Raw genomic sequence first — 18,242 nt, 5'->3', positions numbered from 1 at the left:
ATTTTTGAAAGTATTCATGTTTAAGAATAACATTATGCAAAATTAGTAACAGCAATGTGACAATCATGTAATGCTGAGTACAGAAAAATACAGCTCCAGCACCGAATTAAAATATAAATGACAATCAAAAAGATATGTAGCAACATCTAACTTAAAACATTATTAGTTACACATTAATATTATAGACTTGATGGTATAGCATACCTCAAATTCAAGGACACAAATTTCAAAGAAATGGGAGACTTCGTTCACCAGGCGCTACAAAGCCAAGAAGAAACCAATAACGTGGAAGACATGTGGTCGACTTTGAAAGCAGAAGAAATAAATGGAAACTTCTTAAGTGTCCAAATTGAAAAACTCAATCGATGAACGTGGAACACTTATGTGTGTTGTATAGTGTTTTAAAAACAGAGAAAAGGACCTCAAAAAAACCCTGGATCACAATCAATAAAGTTATGAACAATCGGGGTTAGGTTTTCATCACTGGTCCAAAAACTCTGTATGCATTTTTTATTTTAATTATTTCTTTTTTATAAATTTTTTAAGTGCAATAAAATCATGAATAGCATATGTGAATGTATTCTTGTATCAACATATGTAAATGTATTCTCTATATCATTTAAAGAGCAATTGTAAATCTGAAGCCGGCAAATAAATATAAGGCTTTCTATGATGAAAAATGAATCAGGCACTTATCTCAATTGCCCAACGGAGGCCCAACCGTTTCGCTCTACGGGCTTCTTCAGGGGTAATGATAAGATACAACTCAATGCCGGTACTGAATTTGCTCAAATTTGTTCTTAAAGAAAAAAGAGAAATAGAGAAAATGACATTATACCACTATTTAAACGACAAATAAGGACTATTTATTTAAGCAATATGCTGTAGTAGTGGCTACTGGAACTTGACATAAAATATTTTTTATGAATCTCGATAGAACCATGAGCATCAAAAATAAATACTAATGGTAAAACATGCATCGTGTCACTCTTACAGCTGTATGTTATTTGCTGTTAACTACATACATTTTGGATAATTTAACAACACTAAATGACTGTTTCTGTTAGATGTTCTAAATTTTTAGGTAGTCTTATATAGTTTTAAAGAATACATAACTTGCTTATAATTTAACTATACGTTTCATTACTCACAACGATTTAGTGAGCAAAATGGCGACTGTGTTTAGATAGAACAGTATTTTTCAAAATTTCATTTCAGCAATTATATTTTATTATTCATATAAGTTAACAATGTCTTAATGTTATGATTAAAATACAAAAAAATCATTTCATTTTTTCAATGAATCACATATAGCGTCACAAATCATGATGTCACTCTATAATATAATTGGCGATGAAAATCTTGGCGTCCTGCTTAAAAACGGGCGCCATTTTGATTTTAAAACTGTTGTTATAATCTAAGTGGTGAATAAAATCTCGGTATCCTGCTTAAAAACAGGCGCCATTTTGATCACGAAATTGTTGCTATAATCTAATTGGCTAAGAAAATCTCGGCGTCCTGTTTAAAAACAGGCGCCATTTTGATTACAAAATTGTTGCTGACAAAGGAGCGTGCAGCTATATCACAGGCAAGCTTTATATACTTTTCTAAGTCATTTAAGACTATTCAAATACTTTAAAATATATCATGTTTATTTGAGAAAATCATTAACAATATAATTTCATTTCGTGAGACAAAAATAGTGCCACAATTGCTGATGTTCTTTTATAACTCGATCGGCTAAATCAGCCTTGGCGTTCTATCTAAACACAGTCGCCATTTTGCTCACTAAATCGTTGTGAGTAATGAAACGTATAGTTAAATTATAAGCAAGTTATGTATTCTTTAAAACTATATAAGACTACCTAAAAATTTAGAACATCTAACAGAAACAGTCATTTAGTGTTGTTAAATTATCCAAAATGTATGTAGTTAACAGCAAATAACATACAGCTGTAAGAGTGACACGATGCATGTTTTACCATTAGTATTTATTTTTGATGCTCATGGTTCTATCGAGATTCATAAAAAATATTTTATGTCAAGTTCCAGTAGCCACTACTACAGCATATTGCTTAAATAAATAGTCCTTATTTGTCGTTTAAATAGTGGTATAATGTCATTTTCTCTATTTCTCTTTTTTCTTTAAGAACAAATTTGAGCAAATTCAGTACCGGCATTGAGTTGTATCTTATCATTACCCCTGAAGAAGCCCGTAGAGCGAAACGGTTGGGCCTCCGTTGGGCAATTGAGATAAGTGCCTGATTCATTTTTCATCATAGAAAGCCTTATATTTATTTGCCGGCTTCAGATTTACAATTGCTCTTTAAATGATATAGAGAATACATTTACATATGTTGATACAAGAATACATTCACATATGCTATTCATGATTTTATTGCACTTAAAAAATTTATAAAAAAGAAATAATTAAAATAAAAAATGCATACAGAGTTTTTGGACCAGTGATGAAAACCTAACCCCGATTGTTCATAACTTTATTGATTGTGATCCAGGGGTTTTTTGAGGTCCTTTTCTCTGTTTTTAAAACACTATACAACACACATAAGTGTTCCACGTTCATCGATCGACTTTGAAAGCAACCATACAAGAAGCAACAAACCGCTATGTAAAATCAGTAAGTAAACGGCGAAGGAACAATAAGCCACAGTGGTTTACTGCGGAGATCTCAGACCTGATCAAGGAGAAGAAAAAAGCATTCATCTCTTACAAACAATCAGGGAAGCAGGACTCTAGAGCAGACTACCTGGCCAAATCAAAAGCCGTCAAAACAGCAGTCAGGGAGGCTAAATTCCTCATGGAGGAGTCTCTAGCAAAGAACATCCAGAAGGGAGATAAATCCTTCTTCAGGTATATCAGTGATAGAAGAAAAAACTCAGGCGGGATTGTACGTCTTAGGAAACCAGACGGAGACTATGTGGAAAAGGATTCGGAAAAAGCCCAACTATTAAATGAATACTTCTGCTCAGTCTTCACCCGAGAAGCGCCAGGGCTCGACCCTCAGCTACAGACAAGGGTTGGCTCAGTTGACCCGTTTAGTAACTTTGAGTTTACGCCCAGCAGTGTCTACGGTGAGCTGTCAAAGCTCAAGGTTAACAAAGCAATGGGGCCGGACAACCTGCACCCCAGGGTGCTTAGGGAGCTGAGTGATGTCTTGGCGGAGCCACTGTCCGCGCTCTTCAACCTCTCCCTTAGTACAGGCAGCGTCCCGTTGGACTGGAGGACGGCTAACGTCATTCCACTCCACAAGAAAGGCTCAAAGATGGAGACAGCAAACTACAGACCAGTGAGTATAACATCGATAGTGAGCAAACTAATGGAAACTCTAATCAAACACCAATTAGATAAGATCCTGGATGAGGAGAATCTACGGGATCCCCGACAACATGGATTTACTAAGGGGAGATCCTGCCAATCCAACCTGATCAGCTTCTTTGACTGGGTAACGGGGAAGCTGGATATTGGGGAGTCCCTGGACATCGTGTACCTGGACTTTAGCAAAGCATTCGATAGCGTACCACACCGCAGGTTACTGAGCAAGATGAGTTCTATAGGTAACACATTGACGAAATGGGTTGGGAGCTGGCTTGGAGGTAGGCTCCAAAGGGTGGTGGTGAACGGCACCCCCTCTGAAATGACGGAGGTGATTAGTGGAGTACCACAGGGCTCAGTATTGGGCCCAATCCTATTCAACATCTTTATAAGAGACTTGGCAGAAGGGCTTCGAGGTAAAATAACATTATTCGCCGATGACGCCAAACTGAGTAATGTAGTGGGCAAATGCACAACAGACGAAGATTCAGTGCCCGACAACATGATGCACGACCTACTCCTACTGGAGCGATGGTCTAGGACATGGCAACTCAACTTCAATGCCAAAAAATGCAAAGTTATGCACCTGGGCAGCCAGAATCCATGCAAGTCTTATACCCTTAATGACGAGATCCTAGCAAAAACGGTAGCAGAACGAGACTTGGGGGTAATCGTCAGTGAGGACATGAAGTCTGCCAATCAAGTGGAGCAGGCTTCGTCCAAGGCAAGACAAATCATGGGCTGCATACGAAGGGGTTTCGTCAGTCGTAAGGCGGAAGTCATTATGCCATTGTATAGATCCATGGTGAGGCCCCACCTGGAATACTGTGTGCAATTCTGGAGGCCGCATTATCACAAGGATGTGCTGAGACTGGAGTCGGTGCAAAGAATGGCCACCCGGATGGTCTCGGGACTCAAGGATCTACCATACGAAAAACAGCTTGACAAATTACAGCTATACTCGCTCGAGGAGCGCAGAGAGAGGGGGGACATGATCGAGACGTTCAAGTATCTTACGGGCTGCATCGAGGCGGAGGAAGATATCTTCTTTTTCAAGGGTCCCACGACAACAAGAGGGCATCCGTTGAAAATCAGGGGCGGGAAACTACGAGGTGACACCAGGAAATTCTTTTTCACTGAAAGAGTGGTTGATCACTGGAATAGTCTTCCACTACAGGTGATTGAGGCCAGCAGCGTGCCTGATTTTAAGGCCAAATGGGATCGACACATGGGATCTATTCACAGGGCAAAGGTAGGGGAGGGACATTAAGGTGGGCAGACTAGATGGGCTGTGGGCCCTTATCTGCCGTCTATTTCTATGTTTCTATGTTTCTATGTTTCTACTTAATAAAGCTTAGGAGAATGCATAATATGCATTTACTGAAACTCACTGCATCGTAGGTACCAAAGATACTGTGTAAAGTGTTTACAGATGGAAAATTCCAGGTAACTGAATCATAATATACTGTATAAAGCATCAAAGTGTCTACTGATAGCAAACCTTGGAAAATGCATCTTAAGCTTTATCGATCGTTCTGGGAAATATTTCCTAAAGATATGAGGTTAGCAAGTTAGGGTCTGAAGTTTCTGGTGCTGTTGTTGTAGGCCACCCTGAGTTGCACTAGATAAAGCATTCTCTTTCAGTTGGGGAGATAAGTTAATAGATGCTTATGGAATTTTACAGTAGATTTGTTCAAGTCTGGGAGAAATTGAATAAGGGTTCACATATATGCATTTGTCATTATTTCCACTACTTGTGTGTACTGAAATTTTTTTTAGCACAGTGGGCAATGGAAATTTGTCATGTGCAGATCTCTGAGATGGAGCACAAGGCACTCTATCTATCTGAAAATCCTTTCTCAAAACTTAAATCTAGGAGTGTTGGTATGAATTTATCTAAGAAATTAATCAGGTTCTGACCTTCTCTGCTCTCTAGCAATCCAAGTACGTGGAAATTGTTCTGTTTTGCATGATTGTTAACATCCTCAGTGTCTTTTTCATTCTGAGTGATGCATTTGATCTGACACTTGTAGGCCTTTTACATTTTCTTCCATGACAGCCTAATTTCTTGCTTTTGAATTTTAGTCTTAAATTGTATAAACTCAAGCTTGAGAGTGCTAAGGTCCTCCTTGATGTCACTAAAGTCTTCTTTGATGTCCAAATGAAGATCTTGTAGAACATGGAGTTCTTCAACTATTATCGAGGAGGCTACTTCATCTGATTTATCTGCCACCATTTTGTTATGCGAGGTAGGTTCAACACAATGCTTCTTGCCGGTTTTTCCTTTAGATATTTTAGAAGAGATTGTTGTTTGTGATGTTTAGCATTGATAAATGATGTTGGATGAAGGTAGATATTTTATAAAGTACAAACTTATCACAATGGTTGCTTTAGAGCACTGATTCTTAAACCTGTCCTAGGAGACCCTCAGTCAGTCGGGTTTTCTAGATATCCCTAATAAATATAAATGAGGCCTATTTGCATGCCTGTCACCTCTATTATATGCAAATCTGCCTCATGTTTATTATTTTAGAAGTTCACAAGGCAGCCTTGTTCACAGCACTATTCATTAGGGATATCTTGAAAATCCGACTGACTGGGGGTCCCCCAGGAAAGATTTAAGAACCACAGTTTAGAAGGTTTAATCATGCAAACGACTATAACCAACACCCTCTATTCTGTCATGTATGTCAGAATTTTAATAGAACTCAGCAGTGATGCCCATAGGACATAAACTTTATATCCCTTCACTAGTCCAAGTCCAGTTTTAACTTTAATCACAATTGACTCATATATATCATATACAGTACATCAAATGTATCTATTCTAAAGACATATATCACCCAAAATGCACTTAAACTGATGTTTTCATCTTTCATATCTGCAATTCAAATAGGGGACTTCTTTCTGACATGGTAAATGTTTCAATGCTGTTGTTTCAAAAACTGCCCCTAAAAAATAAAATACACATAAATTAACTTTTACCTAGCCAAATTTACTAAAAAATATCCTTTATAATATACCTTAGAACATCAATCACCACTCCCTACACTTTTCTCCAGGCAAGGATGGTGGTGGAATTCCAAACTGCTAATTTTAATCACATCCTGCTGATTTCATCCCCAGCCAATAAGAAGCTTCCTGGGATCTTACCAGCATCATTCACTCTACTTCAGTGTTCAGCCCTTCTGGTGTAACTGTATTTAACAAAAATATCCATGTTTGTTCTCTGTAATTTAAACATCTTTCCAAGTTTCCACTTAGGTAGGATTTTAGATAGTACTGGCGAGGAGTCAGCTGTCTTGGTATATGTAGGTACCAATGACAAAGGAAAATGTGGGAGGGAGGTTCTGGAAGCCAAATTTAGACTCTTAGGTAGAAAGCTGAAATCCAGATCCTCCATGGTAGCATTTTCAGAAATGCTCCCAGTTCTATGCACAGGACCCAAGAGGCAGGCAGAGCTCTGAAGTCTCAATGTGTGGTTGAGACGATGGTGCAGGGATGAGGGATTTAGATTTGTTTAGAAACCTTCTGGGAAAAGAGGAGCTTGTTCCAAAAGGATAGACTCCAACTTAACTGGGATGGAATCAGGCTGCTGGTGCCAACTTTTTAAAAAGAGATAGAGCAGCTTTTAAACTGAGATGCGGGGGAAAGCTGACAGTCACCCAGGAGTGGATGGTTCGGTGTGAGGTATCCTTGAAGGATACTAATGAAACAAGATATTTAGGGAGTCCCAGTAGAGAGGTTCCAATAATGGTGAAAGAAAGCCAGGAGGGTTTAAGAGGAAGACAGAATAAAAGACTCAAATTTTCCCTGTCTTCTCAGCAGCCTGTAGTTACAAGGAAAAATCACAATTTGAAGTGTCTTTATACAGAAGCCTAGGAAAGAAAAAGGGAGTTAGAGTATATAGCACTCGGAGACCTGGTGGAAGGAGAACAATCAATGGGACACTGTATTACCTAGGTACAAATTGTATTGCAAGGATACAGTAGATAAAATTGGAGGGGGGGGGGTTGTGCTTTATGTTAAAGAGGGAATTGAATCAAATCAAATAAACATTCTGCATAACATAGCTAGCAGTGTGGAATCCTTATGGATAGAAATTCCATGTGTGAAGGGAAAGAATATAAAGGTAGGGTTTTACTACCGTCCCCAGAACAAAATGAGCAGACAGATGAAGAAATCTTTTCAGAGATTAGGAAAGCTGGAGAATTGGGCAACAGTATAATAATGAGTGATTTCAATTACCGCAAATTATTAAGAACATAAGAACATAAGCAGTGCCTCTGCTGGGTCAGACCAGAGGTCCATCGTGCCCAGCAGTCCGCTCTCGCGGCGGCCCAACAGGTCCAGTACCTGTGCAGTAATCCTCTATCTATACCCCTCTATCCCCTTTTCCAGTAGGTAATTGTCTAATCCTTTCTTAAACCCCATTACTGTACTCTGCCCTATCACGTCCTCTGGAAGCGCATTCCAGGTGTCCACCACACGTTGGGTAAAGAAGAACTTCCTAGCATTCGTTTTGAATCTGTCCCCTTCTATCTTTTCCGAGTGCCCTCTTGTTCTTTTATTTTTTGAAAGTTTGAAGAATCTGTCTCTCTCTACTTTCTCTATGCCCTTTATGATCTTGTAAGTTTCTATCAAATCCCCTCTAAGTCTCCTCTTCTCCAGAGAAAAGAGACCCAATTTCTCCAATCTCTCAGCGTATGAAAGGTTTTCCATACCTTTTATCAGACGTGTCGCTCAAGGCCCAGTCCAGCCCAGCCCAGCCAAGATGGAGGATCTTTGGGTACTGGCACAGGCTCTAGAAGCCTGGATCAATCAGGCCTTAGGCATAGTGGGTCCGCCCATCCCCACTAATCCTAAGGCTGATTAGCCCAGGTACCTGCGAGCCTGGGCCAATCACACCTTAGGGTTAGTGGGGATGGGCGGATCCGCTATGCCTAAGGCCTGATTGGTCCAGGCTTCTAGAGCCTGGGCCAGTCAGGCCTTAGACTTAGCGGGGATGGGCCGGGAAGGGGCGGGCCCATCTCATTTCGACGAGGTGGGCCTGTCGGTTGGACGGCAGCAAGACCCGTCCAGCCGACCAACATTTAAAGGTTAGTTGGGGGGGAGGTTAGTTGGGGGGGAGGTTAGGGGAGTCATGGGGGGAGGTCGTTAGCATGGGGGGTCCGGCTTTCCGGCAGGAGGGGATGGGCACCCTCCTGCCGGCAATTGGAAGTTTGGGGGGGGGCGCTATACTTATCCCTTGTCACGATAAGTGTAGCGGCCGCGTCTAATCTAACCCATTTCTCTAACCGGCGTCTGTAACAAGGTTAGTGTAGGCCCTGATTCTGTATAGGACACTTCTCCCGGTCGTCCTATACAGAATCAGGGCCAAAAAATCCCTAAATAGAAAGAGGATGGTATCAAAATAAAACTTACACGATCTCGTGTCTGCATTATAAGGGGCAGGAGTGATGCTTAGACAGCAACTCCAGCAATGGGGAAGTAAGGCCAGTACTGGACAGATTTCTAAAGTTTGTGCCCCAAATAATAACAAAACCAGTCAGAATAGGCTGCAGTGGGCTTTGAGAACAATTCCAGTAGTCCCTGCCTAGGAAAAGGAACTAGGTGTCATTGCTGAGAATACGTAGAAACCCTCAGATCAATGTGCGGCAGTGGCGGTGGCTAAGAAAGCAAATAGAGTGTTAGGAATTATCAGGAAAGAAATGGAAAACAAAGACTCGTATAATGCCCTTGTAGGGTCACAACTTGAATACTGTGTGCAGTTCTGGTCACCATATCTCAAAAAAAGGTATAGCGGAATTAGAAAAGGGCAACAAAAATTATTAAAGGTTTGGTACGCCTTCCCTATGAGGATAGGCTAAAGCAGTTAGGGCTTTTTCAGCTTGGAGAAGGTATGGCTTAAGGGTGATATGACAAAGGTCTATAAAATACTGAGTGGAGTGGAAAGGGCGATGTGAATTACTTGTTCACTCTTTCCAAAAATTCTAGGACTTGGGGACATGTGATGAAGCTACTAAGTAGTAGATTTATAACAAACCAGAGAAAATATTTCTTCACACAACATGTAATTAAACTCTGGAATTCATTGCCGGATAATGTGGTGAAATCACAGTTAGCTTGGCAGAGTTTTAAAAAGGCTTGTATAATTTCCTAAAAGAGAAGTCCATAGACCATTATTGAGATGGTTTGGGGAAATTCACTGCTTATTCATAGGATAAGCCGCATAAAATCTGTTTTGCTACTAGGGATCTAGCTAGGTACTTGGGACCTGGGTTGGCCACTGTTGGAAAGAGGATACTGGTTTTGATGGACCTTCAGTCTGTCCCAGTATGGCAATTCTTGTGTTCTTATGTAACTCCAACATATTTGTGGAACTGGAGAAATCTTAGTTTTGCTCTCCTCAAATTTACCTTAGTATCAACATTTAAACATGTTTTATCTTCTTTGGAGACGGGCAAAGACTGGGTTCTCTGCCTGTGCAATCCTTCACATCCTGCACAGTCTATTCTATTACAGAAACAGGGTGCAAGAGTGTATTATGGAAAGGAAGCTCCAGTGGATATAACAAGTGTGGGCTTGATCACCTTTGAAAAGAATTTAGAAACTGAGCCATCATTCACAACATGGGGAAGGATTATGACTCAGTCACTTCCTTTTTCTGTTTCCAGAAGCAAAATATGTTCTAATTCCATTCTGGGCCATCAGCCATCGCAACTCAAATTCTTGGAACTAGGAAACTGAATTTTGCCATAAGGTCATAGTTTATAATATGGAAATGCAGAAACAAAACAAAATGTCAGAATTGCTAAGCTCATACATGCTATGTAAACCTAAACGAATGAACTCTAAGGGAAGTTAATTAATATTTTTCTTCAGAATTCCAAAATAAAAAAAAAGGTATCCAGTAAAGGAAAATTTAATTTCTTTTATGATTCCTTACTCCAGCAGTGTCCATTTGAAAATCAAGAACATACTTTTTTGGAGCACAGTTACTCAAATAATATGTTGACAATAAAATAAATGCAATTGATTAATAAAACAGCTAATAACATTTAGGTTCTTAAGGTTTTTAAGCATATATAGTTGTCTGCTAAATATTGCCCTTCCTGGAATGTACACAGGTGAGTTTTCAGTTTGATTCAATCATACTTTTATTTGCAGATTCTAAAACAATGGCTTAGCCACGGAGGTGTTTAGGAACCTTGGGGGTTTGGACCCTTCACCTTTGGCTTGGGACCCCACAGCTTTCATGATTGGTAGGAAGGCCAAGCCTCTCCAACCAATGACATCACCTACCTGGGTCACACCTGCAGCAGCACTTAGTTGATTCAGGAACACTTAAGCCACTAATGCCTGTTTTCTTCCACATGCTCTGGTGAGCCTGCACAGAGAGCTGGCATTAGTAAACATAAGAGCATAAGAGTTGTCATTCTGGGAAAGACCAAAGGTCCATCAAGCCCAGTATTCTGTTTCCAAAAGTGACCAACCCAGGTCACAAGTACCTGGCAAGATCCCAAGGAATAAAACAGATTTTATACTGCTGATCCTAGGGATAAAGCAGTGGATATCCCCAAGCCATGGACTTCTTTTATAGGAAATTATGCAAACCTTTTTTCAACCCTGCTAAGTTAAATCCTTTCACCATATTCTCTGGCAACAAATTCCAGAGTTTAATTATACAGTGAGTGAAGAAATATTTTCTCCAGTTTGTTTTAAATCTACTACATAGTAGCTTCATCGCAAGCCCCTTAGTTTAATATTTTTGGAAAGAGTAAACAATTGATTCACATCTACCCTTTCCACTCCACTCAGTATTTTATATACTTCTATCATACTTGAGTGAATTACTGCAGGTACAACCCAGGAAGGATGTCTTCGGCTGTTAGGGCTTAGCATCCCCACCAGCAAAAATAATATTTTATTGCAGCAGATAGCCCTAGGTGGCTACAGGGAGAATATCAAAACCCCCTAGTCCATTTTTGGGAACCCCCCAAAGTGGACTTCTGGCTGTGCTCCTGGGCTGAAATTTCTTGGGTTTTGCATTCATATTTTAGAAAGCATTTAGTAAATGCCTCTGCTCAGGACAAGTAACAATAAATAACTTCAGCATGTAGCACTCATTTGCTAATAAAATTCCCTGGGTGCACCATACACATGCATTAAGTGGGCATTCAGAAGACCAAGGCCAAATTTCAAAGGTTTTAAGCTCTTATTTTGAGAGTTAGGTTCCTAAATAGGTCTTTCTGAAAATTTACTAGGGCCAAGTGCTTAAATTCATGCTACAAGTTCCACTAAAATCCTAAATTTAGGAGATTGAAACCAGGGGCATAGCCAACCCTTCAATTTTGGGGGCACTCAGGGGTCAACTTAGGGGGGCAACACATTCCTATCTCCCTCCCTCCTCCCCCCCATCCCACGTGTGCTCAACATGCCTTTGCTGGCAGGAATGCAGAGGCTCTACTAACTAAATAAATACAGTACTGCCACTCCCTTCTTCCTCACTCTGCTTCCATTATGCAGACGTTGGTAGCATAAGCCAAAGCTGGACTTTTCACACATACTCTGAGGGGGATATAGCATCCCCACCAGCAAAGGAAAGTGATGTTGCAGTTCTGGAAGGGTCCGGGCCCATGGCTATGCTATCTGGGATCCTATAAGAGAAACATCAAAAGACTGAGGGCCTCTTCTATCAAACTGATCTAGCAGTTTGTAGCGTGGTGAGCCGCGCTGAATGGCTCACGTTGATCCCAACGCTCATAGCACAGTTTGATAGAAGAGGCCCTGAGTATTATTCAGAGAACTCAGCTGTTCGCCTCATCTTTGAACTGAAAAAAAAAAACCAGATCATGTCAGTCCATATTATAAACTATTGCAATGGTTGCCAGCGGAGGACAAAATTACTTTTAAATTTGCTTGCATTTGTTTCAAATTTGGCCCCAAATTATCTTTTCTCTCATTTTGAGCTAGCCCACACAACCAAATGTACTCATAGTTCTCATTTATTCGCATTTCCTACTTTGAAATCTTGTCATCACAAGAGATTCTTAGATAGGACACTTTCATTTCAAGCTGGTAAAATGAATACTTGGCTAAGTGAAACAATCTCAAAGGTTTCTTCCTATCAAGCCTTTAGGAAATCAGTAAAGACTTATCTTTTTGATAAATTTGTTACTTCTTAATCTCTTTTTTTTTTTTTTTTTTTGAACCTTTGTATTTGGTTACTTTATAATGTTCTGTTTTTGCTGCTTGTACTTCACTGGTTGTCAGTTGTCTTCTAATTGTGAACTGCTTAGAACTTGTCATAATATTGCGGTATTTGCATGACGTTTTCCTAGTCAAGCTGTGCCTCTGGAATTTCCGGCTCTGACTCTCCACCCGTCTAGTTCTTCCTCTTGACAAAACACGGCCTGTGTCGAGGAAGGGTGAGAAGATTGGCTGTTTTTGGCCTTTATTTCACACTTGGAAATATCGTGGAACGTCTCTTGATTTGTTCTTGCACTACATTAAAACACTGTTGCCTCTTCACTGGATTTAGAGAATGACACGGTGGCGGTTTACCCGCGGCTACTGCGTTTAGCCGCGGGTAACCCGCCAAAAACGGGGAATGAAAATTAGCAGCCTCTGCGGGGACGGGGACAAGGCCATCACCGCCCCGTGGAGCGGTGAATAGTCTTGTCACCACAGTGAGGCATAAAGGATCGTGCGGTTCCCGCAGCCCCCACCCGCCCGCCGGCTCGATCGTTTAACCAGCTTCCTCTCTCCACCTCACCTTAGTTTGCCGACTTTTTTTTTCGGCGACCGGAACACTTTCAAAAGAGCCGCGCACGCGCGGCTGCTCAGTATTCAATCTTCTGCTCTGACCCAACCGGAAACAGGAAGTTGCAGCAAAGCAGAAGATTGAACTTTGAGCAGCCGTGCATGCGCGGCTCTTTGAAAGCGTGCCGGTCGCCGAAAAAGAAAACCGGCAAACTAAGGAGAGCTGGAGAGCAGTAGCGTACCAAGGGGAGGGGGGGGGGGGCGGGAGGGGTGAAAAAGGTAATGGCACCAGGCCTTGGAGCACCGAAGCAGACCGCTTCTCCCCCCTCCCAGCCGAACCCCCGCTGACCCTCCTATCTCACCCCCCCCAAGTAAACCTTTCCGACCCTCCCAGAGAAAGCAGCAAACCTCCCTCCAGTAGCGTTGGCTTTCTCCTCCCTCTGCCGCATCACTGATGACGTCATCAGTGATGCGGCAGAGGGAGGAGAAAGCCGCGAAGGAGGTTTGCTGCTCTCGCTGGGAGAGTCGGAAAGGTTCACGGAGGGGGGGAGATAGGAGGGTCAGTGGGGGTTCGGCTGGGAGGGGGGGAGAAGCGGTCTGCCTCGGTGCTCCATTACCTTCTTTGGGCAGCAGCAGCGTTTACAGTTCGCTGCTGTTGCCGGCTTCAGGCCTTGTTCTCTGCCGGGTCCTGCCTACTTCCTGTTTTCATGAAGACAGGACCCGACAGAGAGGAAGGCCTGAAGCGGGAAACAGCAGTGAATTGTGAATGCTGCTGCTGCCCGATGAAGTTCAGGACATCAGGACATCGGGGAAGGAGCAGGGAGAAATCGGCTGCTGGCTTGTGGGTGAGGGTAGGGAAAGAAACGTGGAAGTGGAGAAATTGGCACGATGGCTTTGTGGGGGCTAGGGGGAGAGAGAAAGAAAGGAAAAAATAAAGAGGGGGCCAGGGGGAGAGAGAAAGAAAGGCAGAAATAAAGAGGGGTCAGGGGGAGAAAGAAAGAAAGGCAGAAATAAAGAGGGAGAGAAAGAAAGGCAGAAAGAAAGAGGAGGGCCAGGGGGAGAGAGAAATAAAGAGGGAGGCCAGGGGAAGAGAGAAAGAAAGGCAGAAATAAAGAGGGGGACCAGAGGGAGAGAGAAAGAAAGGTAGAAATAAAGAGGGGGTCAAGGGGGAGAGAAAGAAAGGCAGAAAGAAAGAGGAGGGCTAGGGGGAGAGAGAAATAAAGAGGGAGGCCAGGGGGAGAGAGAAAGAAAGGCAGAAATAAAGAGGAGAGCCAGGGGGAGAGAGAAAGAAAGAGGGGGGGGGCAGGAGAAGAAAGAAGGACCAGAGACTCATGAAATCACCAGACAAAAAGGTAGGAAAAATGATTTTATTTTCAACTTAGTGATCAAAATGTGTCTGTTTTGAGAATTTATATCTGCTGTCTATATTTTGTACTATGGCCCCCTTTTACTAAAACGCAATAGTGGTTTTTAGCGCAGGGAGCCTATGAGCGTCGAGAGCAGCGTGGGGCATTTAGCGCAGCTCCCTGCGCTAAAAACCGCTATCGCAGTTTAGTAAAAAGGGAGGGGGAATATTTGTCTATTTTTGTATAGTTGTTACTGAGGTGACATTGCATAAAGTCATCTGCCTTGAACTCTTTGAAAACCCGCGGAATATAAATGATAATTAACATTTTCTCTGCATACAGCGTGCTTTGTGTTTTTAAAATTTTATTGTTGGTAGATCATTTTAACTTGGTCACAAAGGTAAGGGGGAGGGAGGGGAGCTGCTGAAAGACATCTAGTAATCCTTGCAGGCTTGACTGTGCAGGGACTTATTTTTGTAAAATCATGTTTTGTTATGTGACTGGCATTATCTAGACTTTAATTTCTATGAATAAATAGAATGAAAATGATATAAAATTACTTGCTTGCGGGGACCGCGTGTTCCGGCTCACACAAGGAAGGAGGGGGTGAAAGGGAAAACGTTTCTCTTCCTTGGAAATAGATTCTGAAGTGACCTCATCAAAGAAGACCAGCACCAAATGTACAAGAAATCCCTTAAACAATGTCAAAAGAGCCCAAAATAGAAAACTGCTACTGCCTTGAGACTCCATTATTGAAGGAATCAACTTGAAATCACAGAAGAGACAGGAAAAGGTTAAATGCCTCATGGAATCCTCAGGTACAAAACACAAACCAAATTGTGAATGAAATCAGAGCAGACAGTAAGAATTATAAAATTGATGTCATTATCCATCTGTATAAAAAGGCGTACTAGAAATAATGCCTCAGCAATACAATTTTCAGAAGTTCTATTTGCTCATGGTAAGGGAGAAGAGAGACTGCTAGTGATGGTGGGGGGACTGATAGAAGATATGAAAGAAGGGTGGTAGAAAGGAACAGATGGTAAAGGAGGGAGGGAAGGGTGGTGGTGGAAAGGAATAGAACAGACATTGAAAGAGGGTAGAGAGGAACAGACCCTGAAAGGAAATGTGGAAGGCAGAGTGGGGAGAAGACGCTGGAAGGGAAGAAAACAGATGCCAGACTATGGGGGAGCGGAGGGAAGAAGATGGGTGCTAGACGGGGACGGTGACGGGGCGGTGAATGGGATGGCAGTGGCGGTGATGGGGCGGTGAAAGGGATGGCGGTGACGGTGACGGGGCGGTGAAGGGAACGGCGGTGATGGGGCGGTGCAGAGGATGGTGGGCCGGGGACGGTGCAATGACGGGGACAGATTTTTTCCCCGTGTCATTCTCTAACTGGATTTACAATTGCACTTCAGCACTTTAGGACTTGGTTTCATCTTGAATTTGGATTCGATTTGGATTTGTTTCACTTAACCCTAAAATGGCCAGGGTGCTCACCTGCTGCACTGATTTCATCGGACTTTCAAGCTAAGTGATGTACTGAATATTTTAAACATCTATCCTATGAACAGAGTGAACCCCTTTGGCTGTCTTTTGTATTTGCACTGATATATGTCTTATAGCTCATTTTTTGTTTAGCCCATGTATATGTATGTGTTTTGAGTGTTTTAATGTAAATTTGATGATATGAATGAAATCAATAAAGTGTTTAAATTATTTTTAAATTAGACTATTCTAGTGTACCGCACCAAATCTGTATTTGGTTTCAATAAGTTTTTCATATAAAGGATTTTTTTATTTTGAATTTATGAGTTATTATTGAATTCTTTTTGTTTTTGATTTTTTCTCTTAATTTTGTTGGGATTGTGTATAGTATTGTGGTATACAAAAATAAAGCTACTATTATTATTATTGCTAAGAACTAATAAGGAAGGAAATGAGAGACCTTGAAAAGAATATATTAAAAGGTATATTAAAAGCAAGAAGACAGGAAGAGAATCAGTTGGACTGCTAGATGACCAAGGGATAAAAGGGGCTCTCAGGGAAGACAAGGCCATAGCAGAGAGATTAAGGGGTCCTTTTACTAAGGCACGCTAGCTAAACTAAGGTAGCGCATGCTAAACACTAATGCGTCCATAGACTATAATGGAAGAGCTTAGCACGTGCTAATATTTAGCATGTGCTAAAATGGCTAGCGCGCTTTAGGAAAAGGACCCCTAAATTAATTCATTGCTTTGGGCTTCATCAGTGAAGATATGGAGGAGTTACCGGTGCCAGAAATGGTATTCAGTTCTGATGAATCAGAGAAACTGAAACAATCTCTGTAACATTAGATGATGTAATGGGTCAATTTGACAAACTGGGACCGGACAGTATGGGGCTCATAATAAAAAAAAACATCTAGAAAGTGGCCTAAATGGGTATTTGGATGATTAAAAAGCCTGATCGTCCAAATACCCATAACCAAAGCTGGTTTTAGACGTATCTAAAACCAGCTTAGGCCTTTCACCTGCCTCTAAACGCATAGAGCGAAAAGGATATGGGTGTCATCATTGAGGATATGTTGAAACCCCCATCTCAATGTACGGTGGCAGCTAAGAAAGCAAATAGACTATTAGGAACTATTTTTTTAGCCCATTACATTAATGGGTGCTAGAATAGATGTGTAGACTTAGGCATTTCTTTCTTTCTTTCTGTATTTCTTTTTCTCTCCCTGCCCCCCTTTCTTTCTGTCTGTCTGTCTTTCTTTCTTTCTTTCTTTCTTTCTGTCTCCCTCCCCTGCCAGAAGTAGCCCTTCTCCCTTCCTTTCCTGTTTCCCCTGTCTAGCAGTAGCCCTTCTCCCTTCTTTTTACCTACCCATATTCCCATTTCCCTTTATACCTTTCCTGTTTCCACCTTTTTCACCCCATCCAGCATCATTAGAGTACCTGTGGCATTGTTGGTGTTCTGGTGTCTCTTCTGCCATGGGTCTGGGCCGGCTATTGTGGGCCGGGATTGCCGGGGGCGCCTTGTGGGACATGCCAGGGTCAGCAGAGGTGGGGGAGTTCTGGGTGGCAGCGTGAGTTCACTCTGGTGAGGGGCCTCTGCCGGGCCGCGGGGAGCTGGTGTCTGTGGAGCTTGGTGTCCGGGGTTGTCGGGTAGGTGCTCCGGGCTGCGGGAGGAGTGGGTTGGTCAGCGGGCCTTTTTGGGGGTGGGGCAGGGACCCATGCAGTCGGCAGCGTGATGCTTGCAGCTTCGCCGAGGGAGGGCAATGGGGAAACCGCCACAGGCAGAGTTCTACGCTACTGCACATGTGGGGCCACGGAAGCACAGATCACAGACGCAGGGATCACGCTGTTTGAAGTGCGCATGCATACTAAGAGTTTTATTATAGCAGATTATCAGCCAAAGTAATGGAAAACAAAGATGAAAATGTTATAATGCACTTGTATCGCTCTATAGTATGGTGTGGTCACAGTGCACACCACGAATACTGTGTGCAGTTCTGGTCGCTACGTCTCAGAAAAGATATAGCGGAATTAGAAAAGGTACAGAGAAACGAAATGAAGAATAAAGTTTCTGTAGATGTGAATAAATATTCATTAGAGCTAAAGTTGGAATTTGGACTAGATGTCATATGATGGTAGAATGTTGACCTCACAAACTTTGCCTTCCCTTTTTAGGTATTTGGGAATTACTTCAACAAGATACAAAATGTTGCATCTTTTGTAGATATTCATATCTTTATTTTACCACACTCCCATCAGTTTTACCTCACTCCCATCGGTGAACAAAGCTCTCTTTTAAAAAGCACAT

Source organism: Geotrypetes seraphini, chromosome 9 (genome assembly GCF_902459505.1).
Source record: "Geotrypetes seraphini chromosome 9, aGeoSer1.1, whole genome shotgun sequence".
Taxonomy (NCBI): Eukaryota; Metazoa; Chordata; class Amphibia; order Gymnophiona; family Dermophiidae; genus Geotrypetes; species Geotrypetes seraphini.
This window is presented reverse-complemented; position numbering follows the sequence as displayed.